Consider the following 20036-nt stretch of genomic DNA (forward strand, 5'->3'; position numbering starts at 1 on the left):
TTGTTCCATTGGATTTTATCTCATTTTATCTGGAGAGTAAATCTGTAAAATGGATTAGCCTTCAATTCTAATGTAATATTGTAAAGTAAGATAAGATGGTTCCATTAGATGGAACCATTATATGGTTCTATTAAAGTTTAAGTAGCTGTTTTCAGGAATAACTCTGTGGTAAGTGACCAACAGCTACACACCAGTACCTAATTTTTTACACAGTTTTCCTCCTAACAAATGGTTTATGGCTTCAGCAAGTATAAACAGTGGTGAATAGAATAGGAGAAGCTTTATACTTTTCAGATGTTTTAGATATCTACTGTGTTCGTAGTACATTTTTGTTCATCTTTCATCACAGATAGCTATGAATGCTCACTTTTTCCATTAAGAATTAGTTTACTTAAGCTGAAATAAAGCAGAGTACTTTCCTGTACTGAAATACCAAGACATGGTAAAACTCCTGAAACATCAAGGATTCCTCCAATATTATTTGACACACCAGCAACTAGGAGGAATTTGGATAATATGAAAATGCAAATTCCTTTAATTTCACTTTTGTATTCAGTTATTTTTGAAGTGTCAGAATACTGAAAGCCTGACTTATTTTACTTGTACAAAGCTTATCTTACTTTTTTTGCAATACTTAAATAAGTAAGCATGTACAATATGGTTTTAGGGTTTTCGAATAGTTTTTGGGTTTTTTTAATGTCTCCTATACTTCTAGCAGCAGAAATTGCACATATATTTTATGGTTTCCACTTGAAGAGTGGTTTCGTCTATTGAAAAATTTCAGAATCAATGTTCATTTACTAATAATATTTTGTGCCACCTTCTGGTCATGTGCCTCTGTATTAAATGCAGGTCTTAATATGCCTAGTTGGTAACGTGCATGCAGTAAACATCTTATCCTACAAAACAAATTATTTCTTTATATACACATTTTATTAATCACTATATAAGGAAAATCTGCTAATGAAATTATTTCTTATTGTGTTAAACTTAATTTTCATAATCAATAAATTGTTTCTTACAACTTTATGGTTTCTGTACAATCCCACAATAATGGTGTTATAGTTTTAATATTATCCAAGAGCCTAAGAAGTTGTTCTTATAAAGGACTTGGATTGTTGAAATGAGTTTAGCAAGAAGTTTGGGTTCCTTGAATGTCATCTCTACATAACCTTGAACATGACAAATGAGGATTTGAAGAGCATTAATAATGTATGGGAAATGCAATCTATTTTCTGGCTCCACAGTAATAATTAGGTTCTGATGGAGCCGTCTGTACCAATTTACTGAGAACCTTTTATTTCAAAAAACCCTCCACTTTTCAGAGTGTTTATCAGTGATAGTGCAAAGGCATCAAGGCCAAGTTCAGAAGTAAAAGGATTAGGAATTTGGTGTAAGCTACTTGCCCTTATACCAACAACAAAACAAAAACAAACACGGTTCATAATATCTATCAAAATATTACCACTATTGATAGACCATGATTTTGCAAGTTCCCATGGCAGATATAGACAGGTGAGCCTAGTATGCTGCTAATGCAAGTTATACTGCAATTTATGCAGAAAGAACAGGTTCTACAACACATATGAGGCCCCCATGAAAATATATATATTTTGGTCTGTATAACCCAAATAACTAGAAACAGCAAACAGGTATAAATAGCTTCTGTGTTAATATCTTGCATTTATTTAGTAGACCAAAATCCCCTAGTTATGAAGACATTTTATTACGATGACTGTGATATTCTCTAGAGCTGTGCCCTTTAATTTTATATTAAAATTACTTAATTTAATTTTATGCACTTAAGAAAATATTTTCTGAAAAGAATAATTGCATATTGATTTTTTCCTCCTTATATTTCTTACGTAATTTTTAGTGGTTAAGAAAAGTGTCATATAACAGTACTGAATCCTAAGAGGGATGTAATTTGCAAATAAGACAGGACAAAACTTGGAAGTTTGAATGCAACCTCTGCAGTTGTGACCACATACTGTAATCTCTCATAAGAACTCTAATATTTTCCCTAAAACAATGATTCCTATAGATATTTTATATTCACATATGATAATTTTAGGTGGGCCACAAAGGCAATTAATAATAAATCTTGTTTTCCTGATTTGCTGATAACTGTATTTTACATATGATAAATACTGCACTAACAAATGTTGTGTACTGAGCTGCACTCCTGGCCTGTATAGGAGAAGCTGTGACCCACTGGAATCCTTGTACTTTGTACTTCTGTTTTATCTGAACAGGAATAGGCACCAATCAATTTTCAACAGAAATATTCCAGTACAACATTAAAATATCACCAATTATGCTGGGGTCAGTGCTAATGTATGATAGGATGTGAACAAAGTAGGGCACTAACTTTAAATGAGATTTTAAAAATATTAAAATTAAATTATGTTAATCATTGATTTGATGAATGGAAAAAAAATTTGAGATGTTGTGGCTAGTAGACAGCAGTTTCTCTCTGCAGTAATTTCATCACACAAGAAAAAAAGCTGCTAGTTTTAGCCTGTGCAAATGTGACACTGCCATATTTTGTTCTCTAGTTCCTCCAATAGATATTTTTTATTCTTTATCTGTCTATTTATTTGCAAAATTTCTGTTGTCACAGTAAATTATCAATTTCTAAAAGGCATATCTTGGTTGTTTTAATATGAGCATATAAGTATTAGAGCTGGTCCATAGGATCTGAGAAAAGTTACAATTATCAAATGTCAAAAAATACAAAAGTAGACTTTAGAGACCATGGTAGAAGGAATGCCTGCAATATATTATTTATAAGAGGCATCTAAGTAAGAAAAATTTCTTTAAAAATTTGCATTGATTGCAGCTGGTGAGGTGCTGTCAGTGAGAGACTGAGGGGGAAGATGTTCTGTGGGGGAAAATTGTCTTCAAAGGCAGAGAAAACAAGAGCAAAGGAATACCAAGGCTGAGGCCAGAGGAGAAGCAGTAAGAGCCCTGTGGAGAAGGAGCTCATGGCAGGCCTTGGAAGGACCCAGATGATGGAGCAGATACACACTGCAGGCTGTGGAGAGCCCACATCAGAGCAGAGGAAAAATGTGACGAAAAAGTGCCCGCTGAGAGCAAGGACTCTCTTCTGCCTGCAACCTCCTCATTTTTGTTTTCTCTTACCTGAATCAATACTTATTTTATTGGTCAGTTTTCCCCAAATCAAGTCTCCTTCCCCTGTAGTAGTAATTAATAAACAAACTCTATTTTTATCTCAACCCATGAACATTTTTATTTCTTTTTTTTTTCCTACTTATTCTCTTTTGTCCTGCCAAAGAGAGAAGAAGAATCAGTAATAGCTGAGTGGAAGTATTGCTGCTAGCCAAGGATAGCCTACTGGAAATGTCAGCAAAATATAAATTTGACTCTGGTTCTGTCCATGTGTATATTTCTGCAAAAGGGTTTACACACTATCCCTTGGATTTTGAACCTCATCATTGAATCATGGTGTCAGCATTCATGTTTTTCTTTACTACCCTTTCTCCTATAAATGTGTCTGGGCATTAAAATTCTGTCTATTATTAATATTAAGTTGTATGACAGCTTTGCTGCGATTTGACCATGCAGTAAATTATGTCGTTTCCTCTCTAGTGGTTGCTAGTATTAACTTGCAGGCTTAAAAATAATTAGCCATCTCTTTCGCCTTTCCTCAGTCATTTGTGGCATTTGATTAAAATATTCTAACTTTAAAAAGAAGTTAACTGGTTTTCTGGCTTTAATATGTTTGGGTTTTTTTCAAAATGTTTTCTATGTGTGACAACATCTGAAGTATTAGGATGCACAATGTAAAGCTTTTGTTCTTAATTATGTAAAAAGTATTCTTCTCATTGTAATAAAAACTGAGATCTCAGGCAGTTGCTAATAGTGTTTATTAAGGCTTTGAGTACTTTAAGATCAAATAATAAATTCTTTTTGTATGTATTTATATCCATAGTTACCTGCTGCTTTTTAAACATCCAACTATATGCTTGGATATATATTGAGAGGCATGAATGTGTAAGTACATGTGTGCATGCAGACTTTAGATAGTTGCATGTACACAAAGGTAATCAGGCTCTCGGCAGAAAAAATGTGTGTTCCTTCACAGTTGATAACCCTCTTTGCAGAAGTTGATGAATTATAATGGAAACATCTTTGTCATCCAAAAAAGTACTTCAGTCCCTCCCATGCAGGGTAACACTTATCAGTTTTACTTATCTTGCCTAGATACAAGTTCAGATCATTTTACAGCAACCATAATCTGATGCTGTACTCAAGGATCTGAAAATTCAGCAACGGTTTTCAGTGTAAGGAATGAGAGATTACAAAGCATTATTGGATGGGGAATAACTGATAAAGGACACGCACATTCAGAGTCTTGGCCTACCCAAGGTATAGAATGGTACAAAGAATACAGACCTGAACAAAGAATTGTCAGGTAATAACCATAATCGAGCTCTGAGCTCTCAAAAGCAATACTGTATTAGTATCAGACTCTTTAAACAAAGAAGTTGAAGGCTGCTCTAATCCTTCAGGAAGAATTTTTATTTTTATGTAATTTAGTTTACATTCACAGGAAAAGAAAAATGCATCTGCAGTGATAATTTGTGTAAATCTGCTTTTGAAGTAATAGTTGCACAGGTGAAGTCTTCTATTTATCTGCTTTGCCACAGATTGGAGTAATGGGCTACTTCTCAGTTATGAGGATAAAAAAGATTGAATTCCTATGGACATCTGTACTTTTCTGTGCTGGCAGATGGAAGCCAGGTGACATACCTTAGACCCTTTTAAATGGCCAGAGGCAAGAATTTAAGTAACTGAACTGGCCCAAGTGACAGTATTGACAAGAGACTTGACTCAGCACCTTGCATATGGATAGATGCTCTGTGACCTTTGATATGCTCTGGGTTTACTGCATGGCCTCCAGCTGCTGCTCCAGGTGGAAATATTCCCATATGATTACTGCATTGTATTTGTTAAGTGGAAGGGTGTCTGTACTAACTGCCCAACTGGCAGCTCAGAGTTAAAAACCTATGCACAAGCCCCTGGGCTGACGTAAAGTTTAATATTAAGACATCCATCTGTATTTAGAGGTCAGCTGTGTGCTGAATGTTTAGGTTTCCTAGTCAGTGCTTCAGTGACACTGAAGGAGCAAATCATCTGGCAAGCCACAATATTCAGAGAGACTTGTGGTGCAGGGAAGGACTGGTCAGATGAATGACAAAATAAAAGGAAAATACAAAGTAAGAAATGTTAATTTGTTTAGGAAGAAGCTTTCATGGAAAGTGTAGAAGAGAGAAGTATTGATAGCAGGAGTGATTTATTTTGCTTTGTCCTGGCAAAGAACGCTAAAGAGAGATAATAAATTCTGCAAATGGAATGATACATTTTTAATGGGATTATTTTATAGATGACAAAGTTTGAGAAAGTTGCAGATATTTTAAAAGAAGCATTTTAAACAAAAATACTAAGAAAAAAAGCTTTCAATATTTTATCAGAAATTGAGTCCAAAAAGAGATAATAGATAGTTTTGTATTCCTGGATGTGTATATTATGAAATGTTTGATGAAAAGATTTTCTGATGAGCTTTTGTAATGTAAGACCATATTAGGAATTGAAAGTCTGTTGAAATGACACATTCAAAACTAGTAATAAAAGTATAATGACAGTAAAATCAAAAAAATATCCTAGGATGATAACAAACAGATGAAGAGTTAAAGCAGAAGAAATGAAAGAAAAAAGAAAACATAAATAAAAATAAAAATAAAAATAAAAATAAAAATAAATAAAAATAAAAATAAAAATAAATATTAAAAATAAAAATAAAAATAAATTTAAAAAGCATGGTTTTAAAGGTAATTCATTACCCTTTTTGCTTTAGGAAGCAAAGAGTAAAACTGCAGTAGAACTTGTGAATATTTCCTAAAACTGAAATTCGGAGATGTCCCTTCCCTGCATACTGAGGAAAGTGAATGGAAAGTGAGGAGTTTGGACTGGCTTTCAGTACATCCAGTAGCCCGAGAAGGAAAAACTTAGATTGAAAATAAGGGACTGTGTTTTTCTTCCACATAAAAAACAAGATCAGAGTGCCTCTGAAAGCTGCACTCACAAACAAGACCAATTCCTTGATTTTCAGGTTCTGTCACCTTGACTCACTACTAAGGTGAACCTAACCCTCTCCTAAGGGGTGACATGAGTTTATGTGCCTAGGAAGGTGAGGAGCAGGAGCATTGATTGGGGGAAGGATGTGAGACAGAGAGGAAAAGAGACAGAAAACAAAACTGCAGCAACTGAAGAAACCTTCAGAAGTCTCATTTGGCTGGTTTCTCCCATCATACTGGTTTATTATATATGACATTCCAGTCAGTTTAATTATGAAAGCATTTGTCACTCACAGCTGAGGAGGAATAAAAATCAGTGACCACAGAGGTGATTGCATTAGTCACCTCTATTATTAAAGGTACCATTTAAATCCCATTGAAATGAATGAAAAAAAAATCAGGAGATTTACAATGAAATGAGACCATGGCATAACCACACCAAATAAGTAACCTACTCTGTTTTTTATAAACTGCTGTGGGTCTTTAAATAACCAGCAAGGAAGATCAAATGGAACATGATTGCTATTACAAAAGCTAGCTGATCTATTCCATAATTGCTGGTATGTGTTTTGTTTGCAATCATAGAATGCTATTTCTGTGTGAACCTTTCATTAATCTCCAGGTAAGCTGCCAAAAGTATGATGGATTTTTTTAGAACCAAGTACTCAGGGGATCCAGCCAGCTCACATCATACACTAATCAGTAATTTTATAATTATTGACAAATCAGCTAAAGTGCAAGCTTCATTTGGAACTATATTTGACCAGCTACTCTGTTAGAGTAAATCTATTTTCCTGTCAAACAGATTGAAACTGTATTTCTTCACTACTTTAAAAATGATAGCTGGCATAATTATGCATCTGGCACCAGAAGCTTAGGCAGCTCAATTTCAGTGTGCAGAGACACTCCAGTCAGCCTTTAGTGACTTTCTCATATTTTGTATGTATATTATTTTTTATTTTTCTTTTTAGATGGGCTTACACATCATTATCAAGTTGTCTTGATTGAGAACTTGTAATAGAACAAGGAAGATTTTTTTTTTCCTATTTATCTGCTTGCTATTTTTTGTAGAAAAGGTAAATTGAGTATCTTGGAGGTTAATTTTCTGAACTCTCTGTGGGTAGAGTGACCTAAAATTACTAAGTGATAACAGAATTAATATCTATGTTTCTCACAGGCTCATATGAACACATATTTGTTCAATTATTTCCTGGCTCTGGGTAGCAAACATTTTAACTCTAAGAATAAAAGTGTATCTTTCAAGTATACTAAACTTAGCTTTCATTTCACTGCTTTGTGTTAACAAATGTTCATGAAGTTGCCTGTACAGTAGTCAGTTATCAAAAGCATTTCATTATTATAAGACTGAGATGTCTGGACCCTGTCCAACCACAGTTTTAGGAATATTAGGATTACCTATTCAATACACAGATGGAGTTAGAGGCTGGAGTCACAAAAGCTAGCAAATGGGACAATTATCCAAAAGACAGCATGAGAAAAAAGAGTGAGCTGGTATTGGAAAAAACAATATTTAATAAACCAGTTTTCAAGTGCATCTAGTGCTACATGCACATTAGTCCAGAGGATATGAATGCCTATTGGAGTTGTTTGACCTGAAAGAACATTTTCTGTGCAACAGAAGTGTCCCATTTTGGATATGTTACCAGCAACCATTGTATTCCAAGTGCTTGACAAATGCACTACTGGTAAGATCAGGACTCTGTCTTGACCACTTTCCTTTGAAAAGGTACCCAGTACCTCTCTGGAAATGGAAATGATTCAGACACTTTCTCTTCCATTGGGTCTTAACCTGAGATAGTGCAGGTGATCCCAGCTTTGCCATGGAGGAAAATTTTTGCACCTATAGAACAGCTCTGGAGAACCAGCAGTGTCAGTGTGGGAGTGGATCATCATCTCCTCTGCTATAAAAAACAAACATTAAAAGGTAATGGAAAAACCAGGAGTGGAATTTGTGGCAACTGAAGCCTAGACTTATTATCTAACTTCTGGACCATGCTTCCTTTATGATAATGATGCTATTGTAAGAGAATTTTCTCTGTTCATCTGCAGAGATAAGCTCGTATCCAGTCTGAAGGACGCAAAACCCAATGAAAAGACTCTCAGGGGGTTCATTGCCTTCTAGTTTCACTTTAATGCACATTTCAATGGACATCACAATTTACAGTTGTGTTTCAGGCAGCACAAATCATGCTATAGGATTAGAAACTGTTTCAGCTCATGATGAGGCAGTTAATAAGCCTTGAAAGATATAAGATGCACTCAGGAGAATCAAAGCAATGACACTTAGCTGAGTCATCAGAGAAGACTTCTTCCCTCATCTATTCTGGCATCTGTTAAAATGAAGATATTTCAATCTTTTCCATTAATGACTGATTAATGATCTATGGAATTTCGATACCTGCTGAAAATATGCCCATATAGTCGCAAAGCTTTTAATGACTGCTTATTCTATATGATGGTGTCCCAAAAGACTGTTCTATGTTTCACATATAAAATATCTACCTCAATAATTTTTGCAGCATGTAACAGAATCAGCAATGTCTTTGTCATTCTGTCTCATATTAGTTACATAAGATTTTATTTTTTACTTTGACCTCTGATCACTTCTATAAGCTAATTCCTACCCATTATTCTTTCTGAGCAATCAGTGTAAATGGTAACTAACATATAAAGTATTGTATTTATTGAAATAACATTTCCTATGCACAACATACCCTTAATTTTACAATAACATACTTATCCTTTTCCATGTATATTGGAAAAATTATTTCTCCACCTAAAATGACAAACCTAGTATTTTATTCCCTCAATAAACACAGAAGGATGAAAACATGAAAAACTCTTTTTATGTTCCTTAAAAAGCTGTTTGGCTTTTTTTTAATAAACAAAATAGACAGTTGTGATATTTCTAAAAGAAAAGTCAGAATGAAAAAAAGTTGCTTCTTCACATATTTTTCCTGAGAAAATTAAACTTAAGAGAGAGAAAAGAGGTAAGAATTCTGAACACAGTGAACATTTCTGGTTTTGTTGCCTGTTTTCTTCACAGCAAAGAAGAGAATATTATTTCAGTTCTCTTTTGAAATTAAAACTTCATCTACCAACTCTACTTTTTAACTAAAATGCTAAATCAAGTTAGGATTTAACATGAAGAGGCCTTTTGAAGATCCAGGAGCAATTGAATTACAGTATAAAAAATAATGTACTTAATGATAGAGCAATCTCAATTAGGTACCACATTTGTCAGCTCAACAGTTTTGTCACTACAGAATTAATCATGAATACACATTTACTTACTCTGTCACTGGCATTAATCCAATATATATCATAACATTGCCATTTATTCCTTATTTATACATATTTGTGGAGGGAAAGAGATACATGCTGTAGGTAAGTAATGAGCACACTTCAGAATTTCTTTTCAGTCATCTCCATGCTGTTGAACACTGTGAAGAAAAGACCTTATACCACCAGTTTGGTGATTTTTTCAACTTAGTCTACACCAAGTGCTGTAACTGTAGATTTTAAATGGCTTCATCTATTAGCAAGGAAGTCTGGAGATGGCAAACCATGTAAATTAAGCTTTGAAAAATATTTTCTGAAATGCCTCTCTCATGCAATCACAGCCAATAAGGCAAATGTGTAAGAGTATAATCACATAAAATATTTTGGAGTATATATAACTTGTAAGTGCATTAGAACTGCATGGACATTACCTCAAATTATTATGGAAATGGAACATTTGACTGTAAATCACAGCAAGTTAAGTTATATTTCACTCTAGGTGTTTTTTATTAGGCATGGACAAATCCTTGCCTATTGTAAGGTACATATAAAGTCAGAAGCAATTTTGTCTATACTATCAATTTCAAGATATCATAAGGTAAATTAGCAAATTACCAGCTAAATTGGGTTAAATTGACTCCAAATACACAAAGAATTATTATATAAACATATTTCTCTAGTAAAATGTAAGGGCTAGAAAACTTCATCTGAATGATATCTAAAAATAATCTGGAAGTATTATAGTTCCTCTGATGAAATGCAGCCTGGAGGGCTCTAACCAAACTGATAATCAGGAAGCTGCAGCTTCAAGGAGAAAAAAGGAGGAACTGTCTGGGTGGTCTGATGTGAGTTGATTGCAAGAGCTCCATTATCCAAAAATGAATACCAGGTATCCAAGCAGTGATGAATGTATAAACATTAAGTGTGAGTAGAGTGCTGCAGACAGAGAACCCTTCGGGAAATAAGAAGAAACAAAAGAAACTTAAACAGTCATACTGATTGCATTGTATCACAGAAAGACAGAGACCAATTGCTTCAGCATAGTCTGAGGAATATCTATTACACTATCTGCCATGAAACCCTAGTCCTCTGTTCAGAAGTGACTGAAATGATAATGAAATCAGTCCTCCTAGAAATAAAATTCAGCTCAGTAATTGCTGCAGTAAGCCTATTCCCTCTGGCTGTACTACAGTGTATTTTTTATTATTTTTGAATTTTGAGTGGATAGCCTAGTCATCATGTTGGTGAGCAAAAAGCTTTTAAAAATGATAAAACCAATTGCTGGATTTAGGTTTTACATATCTTCTGGCAGAAATTATCTGAATTTAGTACTTTAATGGTTCATTTGTCATTTCTCATAAATGGGCAGGAGATGGAGGGAAGTGGAAAGGAAGGAACCTTCAGAACTTCATCTGTTTTCTGCTTTAAGAACAACCCTTGTTTTCTTTGATGCTCATTCTGGCTCTACTGCTTCTGCTGAATGTCAGATCAGATGCTCCTATACTGAATGAATTGAATTAGATGCCCTAAACTGAATGAATTAAAGGAGAGGAGGGAAAAAAGATGACCTTTATTAAAAAAAAAAAAAACAAAATCAAACAAAAACAAACAAACAAAAAAAACCCCAAAAAACAAACAAAACAAACAAAACAAACAAAACAAACAACAAAAACAAACAAACAAACAAACAAACAAAAAACCAAAAAAACCAAAAGTGAATGTCTATGCCAATTACAAAAACTGGTAAGCCAGTTTCTTCTCTCCTAAAAAAAAAAAAAAAAAAAAAAAGTTTACTCATCTAGATTTAAGAGATTCAGAATGTGTCCTCTTTACATTGGTAAACTTAGTAACCTCCAGTGCATTGAAAACAAAGATCTTTCCACTTGACCATTTCTATTACTGGCTACCTACATTTATCTGTTGAATTAGAGGGCTCTCTAAAAACCAATTGTGTAATTCAAAAGCTTTTATATGATAGCAAGGATGAAAACAAGTAAATGCAACCATATCTATTCTATAGATTTTTTTTTTTTTCAATACAACTGGGTTTGGGGAAATAAAACATTTGGCAAGAATAATTTCTCACCAACCAGGAAGTAAAAAAATCTGGGAAATTTTTTATCAAGATGCCCATGAGAGAGAATCCTTAAATTTTGCTTATTGTGATTTTGCTCTTTTGTAAATAACCTGGTCATCCTTTTCTTTCATAGTGTACAAAACCTTCACATTTTTCGCTTGTCAAAAATGTATCTCCCCTTTTCCCCAACAAACATGAAAATATTTCATTAATTTTAAGCCAAAAGAATCCAATACAGTTGAAAGAAATTGCTTAAATCATTGGAGAACTCTAAGCAGATATTGTGAATTACTAAATTCAGGTCAACAGGAAATTCAAGTAACTTTGTGTTTCTTTCTTCACTAAAAAAAGGAAGACAATAAGCTAAATAAAAATAAACAAAATAAAATAAATTCATAAGTTCTAAAGCAGCATGGTTCTTAATGTTTCATAAATCACAGGGAATAAAATATACAATATATGGTGTTAAGATTCTAAATGTGCAATTGATTTATATTTGTTATTTGTTTCTTTTTTTAAACTTCATTAGTTATTCCTGTATGCCCTCTGTACAGCTTTGACCAGTTGACATGCAGTTTTGATTAATTTATTTGCTTAAATTTGCTCTACGACATATTTCTATGGTTCTTATGGGGTTATAGGGGTTATATTATGGAACTGATTCGTTCACTGACCAGCAGAAGTGAAGTCTATTCTTTCTGTATCTGACAGGCCTTTCTATTTATATGATATTTGTAACTTCACTTTTGTATCACAATGTGCGCAAACATACTTTTAAATGGTAGAGTTTACATACAAGATTCCAAATCTCCTTTGTAGAGGAAAGCAATTAATTCATGCCAGTTTAGGACCTGAACTACAATGATGAGGATTTTTCTTTTCCTCTCTCTTCACTGTAACATTTATAAGTTGGCAAAATAAATATTACATGAGTGAGTTTCAAGACTTCCTTGCAGTATGATGGTGCTATCTAGTTAGGTTAGAGCACTGCAGCATGAAGGAATGAAAATCAGTCCCCACTTTATTATCTAATGACAGCTGCTATAAAAATTTATGTCATGGTTTTTTTTGTTTAAAATGTAACAGAATCTGTTGTAGCCAACAACCTCTCTAATACTTACTCTTTTAACCTAACCTCACCTTTTGTGTTAGATTAGGTATTTTGCTTCCCTTCTTGCTAAAAGTTCTGACTGACATTTCCTGTGTGCTTTCAGTATCTTATTTTTTTTCCCCTTTAAAGCATTTCTAATTAGCTTTCTTTATTCCCATTTACTCTGTTAGAGGATTTGTTCTTCTCTGGCTTGGTTGAATAAAAATGAAAAAAATAAAAAAAGAGAAAAAAAAAAAAAGAGAACCTGTCTTCTTGTATTAGATATTAGAGCTTTCCCAAATGCATTTTGCTTCTCTTGTATGAATCCTTACTTAGCAGTTTTCTGATTTAGTCAAAATTAAGTCTCACCATTGCTTTGTGTTTTACAGAAGATCTGATTAAATAGTGTAATGGAAAATTATAATAATCTTGCTGGGTAAAGTTGAAAGAGTTATTCTGTGATTTTTATTGTGTCTATTCTAGCATTAAAATGGGAAGTATATTAAAAAGCTTAAATGTTTTTGTTATACTCCATTTGCACAAGCTAGATTTTTTTTTTTGAGATTTTGTTTCCTATTATCCTAGACTAAAAGAATCACAGACATTAGTGGTCAAATTCACAGAGTAGGCCATTTGATCTATTTTTATTCCAGCACTGTTTTTTTTTTTGACAATACTTTATCAGAATAATTTGTCCAGTCTACATTTCCATGACCCTTTTCCAGTTCTTCTAAAGAATTACAGAGATATTTCTGCTGATATTCATCCAGCATTATGCTGTATACAGTTTCATCCAGGTTCTTTGTGCTAATATGCCTTCAGATTATGCTAGAAATGTTTTTGTTCCTCAATAAAATTCTTGACCACTGGAATGCATAGGCAACTTGCACTGATTCCAACAGGACATGTGTGTTAAAGAATGAATCTGGTTCTTAAATTTACAGTAATGGCAATTATTTTATATACTCTTTATAATGGTAATAGTAATTATTTTATAATCTTTTTATAATTCTTGAATTTATGGACATGATATGGGAAATTTCCAATGACATCAGATGTGTATCTTGGTGTCTGTAATGCAGTAATTATAATAATTGTAGCAATTGCTCCCAGGAGAATGTTCATAGCTTTTAGAAAATACCCAAAACTCAATGTAAAAGGCATGGAGGAAAGAAAGCAGTACAGAAAGACATGTAAAAGGATCTACATGGTCTTAAAGCTAATAAATTATTCATCATTGAATCTAGGGCTTCTCAGCTCCTGAGAACTGCTTCTAGTCACTCAGCATATAGCATGTCAAACATATTTTTTGAGGAAACAAAAGTTATTTTTCCAGTTTCAAGTATAACCCTTTAAAACAAAGCCAATAACTAAAAACAAACCAAAGCAAAAAAACCAAAACAAACAAAAAAAAATCCCAAAACCAAAAACCATAAACAAAACCAAAAATACCCCAAAGCAAACAACCAAACCAAAACACCAAAAACTGAAAAAAACCTGATCACCTCATAAAATTGATTATTCTGAGGAGCTGAAAACACCAGGCTTAAAACAGTAGCTCTTACATCCGAGAAGAAAGCTCTAAGCACTCTTCACAAGCTTTCCTCCTTTGGAAGCACTCCAGGGTGTGTACAGTGTTGAATTATTGTGGACCAATCAGAAGGAAAAACCAAAGGAGAATTACCCTTCTACCGAACTACAGAAATTATTTCTGATGTATTTTCTACATAGAAACAATATGTTTCTCATGAAAAATGATTCTTTCAAATAATCCTTTGACTCCAATAACTAAAACAAAGGAAAGAGGAACCTCTATTAACTGTGATCTAAGGTTGGTAGTACTCACATGAAGTGTTTTCTTTCAAGAACTTGAAAGGATTTGACAAAATTATATTAGTCCTCTCAATACTCATGAGGATCAGTTAGTCTGTTCTTACAGAATGGAAAAAAGAGATTTGGGCGGGTTAAATGTTTCAGCAAAGTTCACAAAACAGACTCAGACTTAAAACCGAGAGAAGAATCCATTAGACCTCAAAATATTCTATTTCTCTGCCTACTATGTGCCCTCCTGCATATCTATTATTTATATTCAATATTAACTCAAAAAACATCCATACTGTTCTAAGCATTCATGAATGCCTCTGTCCTTTGTACATATTCTCTCACTGTTCTTTTTGTGTTGGATATATATATTTTGCTACTTCTCTGTAAGATTGCAAGATTTGCAATTATATAAATCACCCTCAGTTTTCTATTGTAAATAACTTTCCAATCCTGAGAGGACTGTGTCTAATTTTGATTTATTTATGTCCAAATAGTTCAATTATAGACAGATGTGTGTCATTGTTCTAGGGTGGCTTCATGATGCTTGAATCCCCAATCACCTGTTCTGCTTATGCTGGATATTGAGTTCCATGCCTTTAGGACTGGTTCTGAGAGCCAAAGGAGAGGGGAAGAAGCATGCAGGTTTTCTGCAGAAACTGCACTTGCTCCTCTGTATTCTTGCTCCTGGGCTGTGTTGTCTGCAGCATGGACAGCAGGAGAGAGCTCTCCTTTACTTTTAGTCAGTTTTTTAAACTAACTGAGGCAAAGAAGTTACCTGAACTGTGGCTTTTCTTTTTCTTAGAACTGTTCAGACCTATTCCAGACCAAAGAACCCAAAAAAACACTGGAAGTTCATGCTGTAAACCATCAGATCCCCAGAATGTGGCATTTTCCAGTGCAGAAAGGATTGATAAAAGACTGAGTGATCCGAGCTACAAAAAGGACTCTCTCTGAATTCACTATCTCTTCAAAACAACAAGTTCTATTGTTTTATATTATTAGTTTTCTCATGTTTGTGAATACTTTGCTCGTTAAATAAACTTTCTTTTCTACTTCTCTCAAAGAAGATTTCCTCTCAAGCCAGTATGAAGATATGGAGAAGGGTGGCTTAAATTTGCTGTCTAGAGAGACCCCTTCAAAAATTTCCTCCCAAAATTTGCCCTAAAGCATGACAAATACTGTTTGGAGCAATTTTTTTTTTTCTTCAAATATGTCTTGCAGCTTCAAGATCAAACTCTGCTCTTGAGAAATCCATGACAGCTCTCTGCACTGTGACTGGAGGTTCAATGTGATGTACCTGATGCGTAAATATATCTATATATTTATGATACACACAAAACTATTGTACTGAGTACAATAATACTGTTGTACAAGTACACTGGTGACAATGTGGTGACAAATATGTGTCCCCTATATTAGTGCTTTGCTTCTTAGTGAGTGATGAAAAACCCTGGGAAAAGTATTTTTCTCATCTCCTTTTCTTTTATATTTAATAAATATTTGGAAAGAATCCATTTGGATCCAGCATTTTGTCAGTATTTCAGTTACTCTTCTTTTCTAGGTACACCAAGATCATAAAACAATTGCACAAATCTCTGTTCCTCACCCATGTTGTTTCCTTGATTTGATCTTCATGTGAAGGAATCAGTAAATGGTCATGGTAATGACAAATGCATCTACCACTTGTTTACATTTTTATGCATCCATAACTTCATTTTTTTCTGATAGTCAAGAAAATATTTCATTGTGTTTTCAATGCCCATGGTTAACTCATTTTAATTTAGAAGGTTTTAATAGGATATGTCAACAAACAACCCCAAATTTATATCCTGTAGTCTTTGTGTTCTGTGTGCTGTGTATTTTCTCAAGGGATGAAAACTCATTATGAATCTCTGATTTTACCAAACAATTCATTGCTAAATAGCAGTGCAATTTTGCAAGACAGATCAACTAAGAGGTCCAAATTAGTTTAATGGAACATACACCATAACATCCATATGTTATTGTCACCAAGACAAAAACACCCATGGAAAAAACATAATTCTGGTGTAGTTGGGTAAATTTGCAACTTTTTGTACTCAGGTTTAATTTTCTAGTGTCTCTCTTAAAGGAAAGTTTAATAATATATTGTTTTAAAGAATAAAATTTCTGTATTAAATACTAAAGGCTGTGTAGGCTAGATCTCACTCTTAGTGGGATTATTCAGAAAACAGGATCATGAAGGCAGCTCGTTAGTTTGGGGTGAGATATATCATGGCTAGCTTAAGACATCTAAAATTAGCTGAATTCTGTCATGGACACTTGCAGGTGACAGTTCATGCGGAAGGAAATTAATTGAAGGGATCATGACTTGTGAGAGTATTTCTCTGTCTCAGGTAATGAAAACTACCTAGATCTCTCTTTCAAACAAAATGCCTTATACTCATTGACTCTTATCTTTAATGTATATCTCTTATCTTGATTCTACGTGATGGAATTTACTATTTTCTTATATAGGAATTTAAGTAAAGAAAATTCCATTTCATAGAATCACATTTTTCAACTGTTCTTAAAATTGCTTAACAGAAATATTGGGGTATAAGCAGACAATTTTTGGAAGCATTAAGAATAACCTTGCTATTGTACATCAAATCTCTTGATAATTTCTTGGTCCTTTCTCAGGTGTCCAAGAAAGATAGAGATGAGTTTCTCAAGCACAAAAATGTAGTCCCATCAAAAGGAGTTTCAAAGCTATAAGTATTACAATAATGATAGTGTTCACAGTACATGTATGTGTTTTCCTGTTGTTTTTAATTTTTTTCAGTGATATGTGCTAAATAATCATAAGAGCCTTTAAAAACAGTTTGTTTGGGGGTTTTTCTTTTTTTGTTAATTTTTGTTTATTTGGGAGTTTTTGGTTATTTTGCTCCGTTTTGTTGGTTTTTTTTTTTTTTTCATTTTTGTAGTTTTAAGCTACAGAATAGGTAGTAGAGGAAATTTTTAATTTCAGGTGCTGAATGAGGAAATAAATGCACAAGTCTATGTGTTGTGAAATTCCTTCCATGCCTTGTGGAACAGATAAAGTACATTAAAAAAAAATAAATTCTCTCCTTTTTCTACTGGAAGGGAGAAGACAGTTTTAGATAATCCTAAATTATGCCAAACTTCCAAGAGGGAATGATCAACAACCATTCTCAGTAATATGTTAAGCTGCTGGCCAACAAAACCATTTAATTCAGAGCGTGGAAAGGAAAGACTTTAATGTCCACTCATTGTCTCCTTAAAAAACAGGTTATAAAGAGAATTACCTCTGGCCAAATTTTGTTTCACCTTTCTCTTTTTAGTTGCCTCCTCGCTCTCAAAGTTTTTGGGTATGAGGAGCTGTTCAACAACCGTACAAACCCCTTGTGTTTAAGCAGACAGTTATCAAGCTGGAAATATGTGGGTAAGTAGGAGTGCTCCAGAAAGAAGTGAGACTAAATAGTCTGACAGAAGCAACCAGGACAGCTTGAGAGTGTCTGTAGATGTACTTTATGCAGCTCCCAAAACCTGAGTAACCAGCACAGCCAGGAAGTGGTCATGTTTGCAGCATGGAGTACTTTTCTTCTTTTTGGAAAAAATGATGATGAGTTTTCAATTTTTTCCCCTTTCTTAGGTATTGCAACACTGTCTTGATTATGAGTCAAAGTAGCACACAGATCATCCAAAACTAAACATTTCTTTAGACAGTAAAATTTCTATGCATATGGTTTTACTGCATCCAGCAAAGACTAAATCCTTCTAAATCTTTGGCTCTCTTAGCCTGAAAAAGACCCATGATAGCACAAGACTTTACTTAAAGAAGCTGTGTGCAAAATGTATGGCAAAGTGGAATTTGCTAGAACCCTCAATTATAGAAATACCTTGTTGCTACTCAGGTGAATTAAATGACTGTTTCTTTTCTATTTTCATGTGTAGTCAGAAAACTATGTTCTGTAGTGTGTGATCCCCATGTTAAGGGTTTAACCTACATTTTATTTTTTTAAAAGGGATTTTAGCTAGAATGAGCAATTAAAATTAGATACTTAATATGCATTTAAGCAACATCATGCAGCTTTTGAGAGATGCATATTGTTGTGATATGTTATTTTGCGTAAAATCCCTGGGTAAAAGTAAAGGAAAGGAAGAAAAAAAGTAAAAAAAATGTAAATTCCTTTAACTATTCACTACTATTCCCTTAGTAAAAAAAAAAAAAAAAAAAAATAACCCCTCCAAAAAAAACCCCAAAAAACCCAACAAAAAATAAAACACAAGCAATAAATAAAATACAAACAGACCCCCCCTTCCAAAACATAACAAAGAACCCCATAAACCCTAAAACCAAAAAAAACACCCCAAACCCCCTTCCTTATATCTTTTTTGGAGCATAATTTAACAGAAAAGCAATACTATTGTTGCCTCACCTTGTTTCCACTACTCTTTAGGGTGAAATGTCTGTAGAATAGATACTGGTGCTATTTTAGTTACTGTAAGTAATAGGATTAAAACACTAGTTGGAATTCTCCTGATGTGTCAGACTATCCAATAAATGCTGTGAGTGCTGAAGGGTCCCTTCAGACAACTAACACTGCCTCTCCCTTGCAGAAGAGGTATTCAGATTCTTAGTCAGAATAATTTAGCAGCTCATCTGAGAAACTAGAGCTGTTCAAAGAAATGTTATCAGGAGTGAGGATCTTATCTGATGTTTTACCACCTCTTCATAGATTTTTTTTCCTTCAAGCTAGCTCATATTCTACATGATGTGCTGAAGTTCCTTGCTGCAAATTCAATTTGCCTTCAAATATTTGGCACTGCTTCAAGGAAAATGATCAAATGATCCAGTTCACCTTGATCCCTTAATTTTGAAATTGCTTGGCTTGCTCTTTCTCCCACCGCGTTGGGTCAAGATTTTCTTCCCAGGGTGAGTTTCAGTTCATATTCTCTATTTTCACTAGCTGAGTTGCCGATTTGTAGAATGTCTGTCAATTCAGATTTTTTCATGTGTCAGACTGCTTGCCCTTGAATGTTTGCCAGTATAAGAAAAAGGGAAAACATCCAACCATCTAAAGGGAGAATTCCAAGTGTGTAATAAGAAGATGAGTTCAAAAGTATGCATCTTTTTTGTTTTTCTTTTTTTCAGTTTCTGAGCTTAAACTTATCCCATACACATATTTGAACCTACAGCTGTGAGAAATGGCACCATCAGGAGAAGCCCTTCTGTCACTGACATCTTACCTAGCAGGAATCTAAGGAAAGCAGAATGGCCTGATGGATTTCTTTTCCTTCATGTCACTGCAAGAAAGAACATATGGAGTTTGGAGTGCTAATTATGGATATAGAATTGTATAGAGAAATTGTGCCCTCAGCCCTGGACACTCCACTGTGTGGATTACCTCTACCAACCATCGGCACTGAAGGGAAAGCCCTGCACTTTGAGTGTCCTCAGTTTGAACTAAAGAGCCAAGACCTGTCAGTAGACAGCTCATATCTAATGCAGATCAAGCATAAAAGAAGATTAAAATTGCTATTGCCAAAGGATATATGCTTATATTACTACAGGCAGGGATCTGCATGGATACTGTCATTTCTCCACAGCAAATGATTTCTCTTATCTGTTTCTCACTGCCATGATGCATTGCTCAAA

Source organism: Lonchura striata, chromosome 3 (genome assembly GCF_050655825.1).
Source record: "Lonchura striata isolate lonStrDom1 chromosome 3, ASM5065582v1, whole genome shotgun sequence".
In the NCBI taxonomy this organism is placed as follows: domain Eukaryota; kingdom Metazoa; phylum Chordata; class Aves; order Passeriformes; family Estrildidae; genus Lonchura; species Lonchura striata.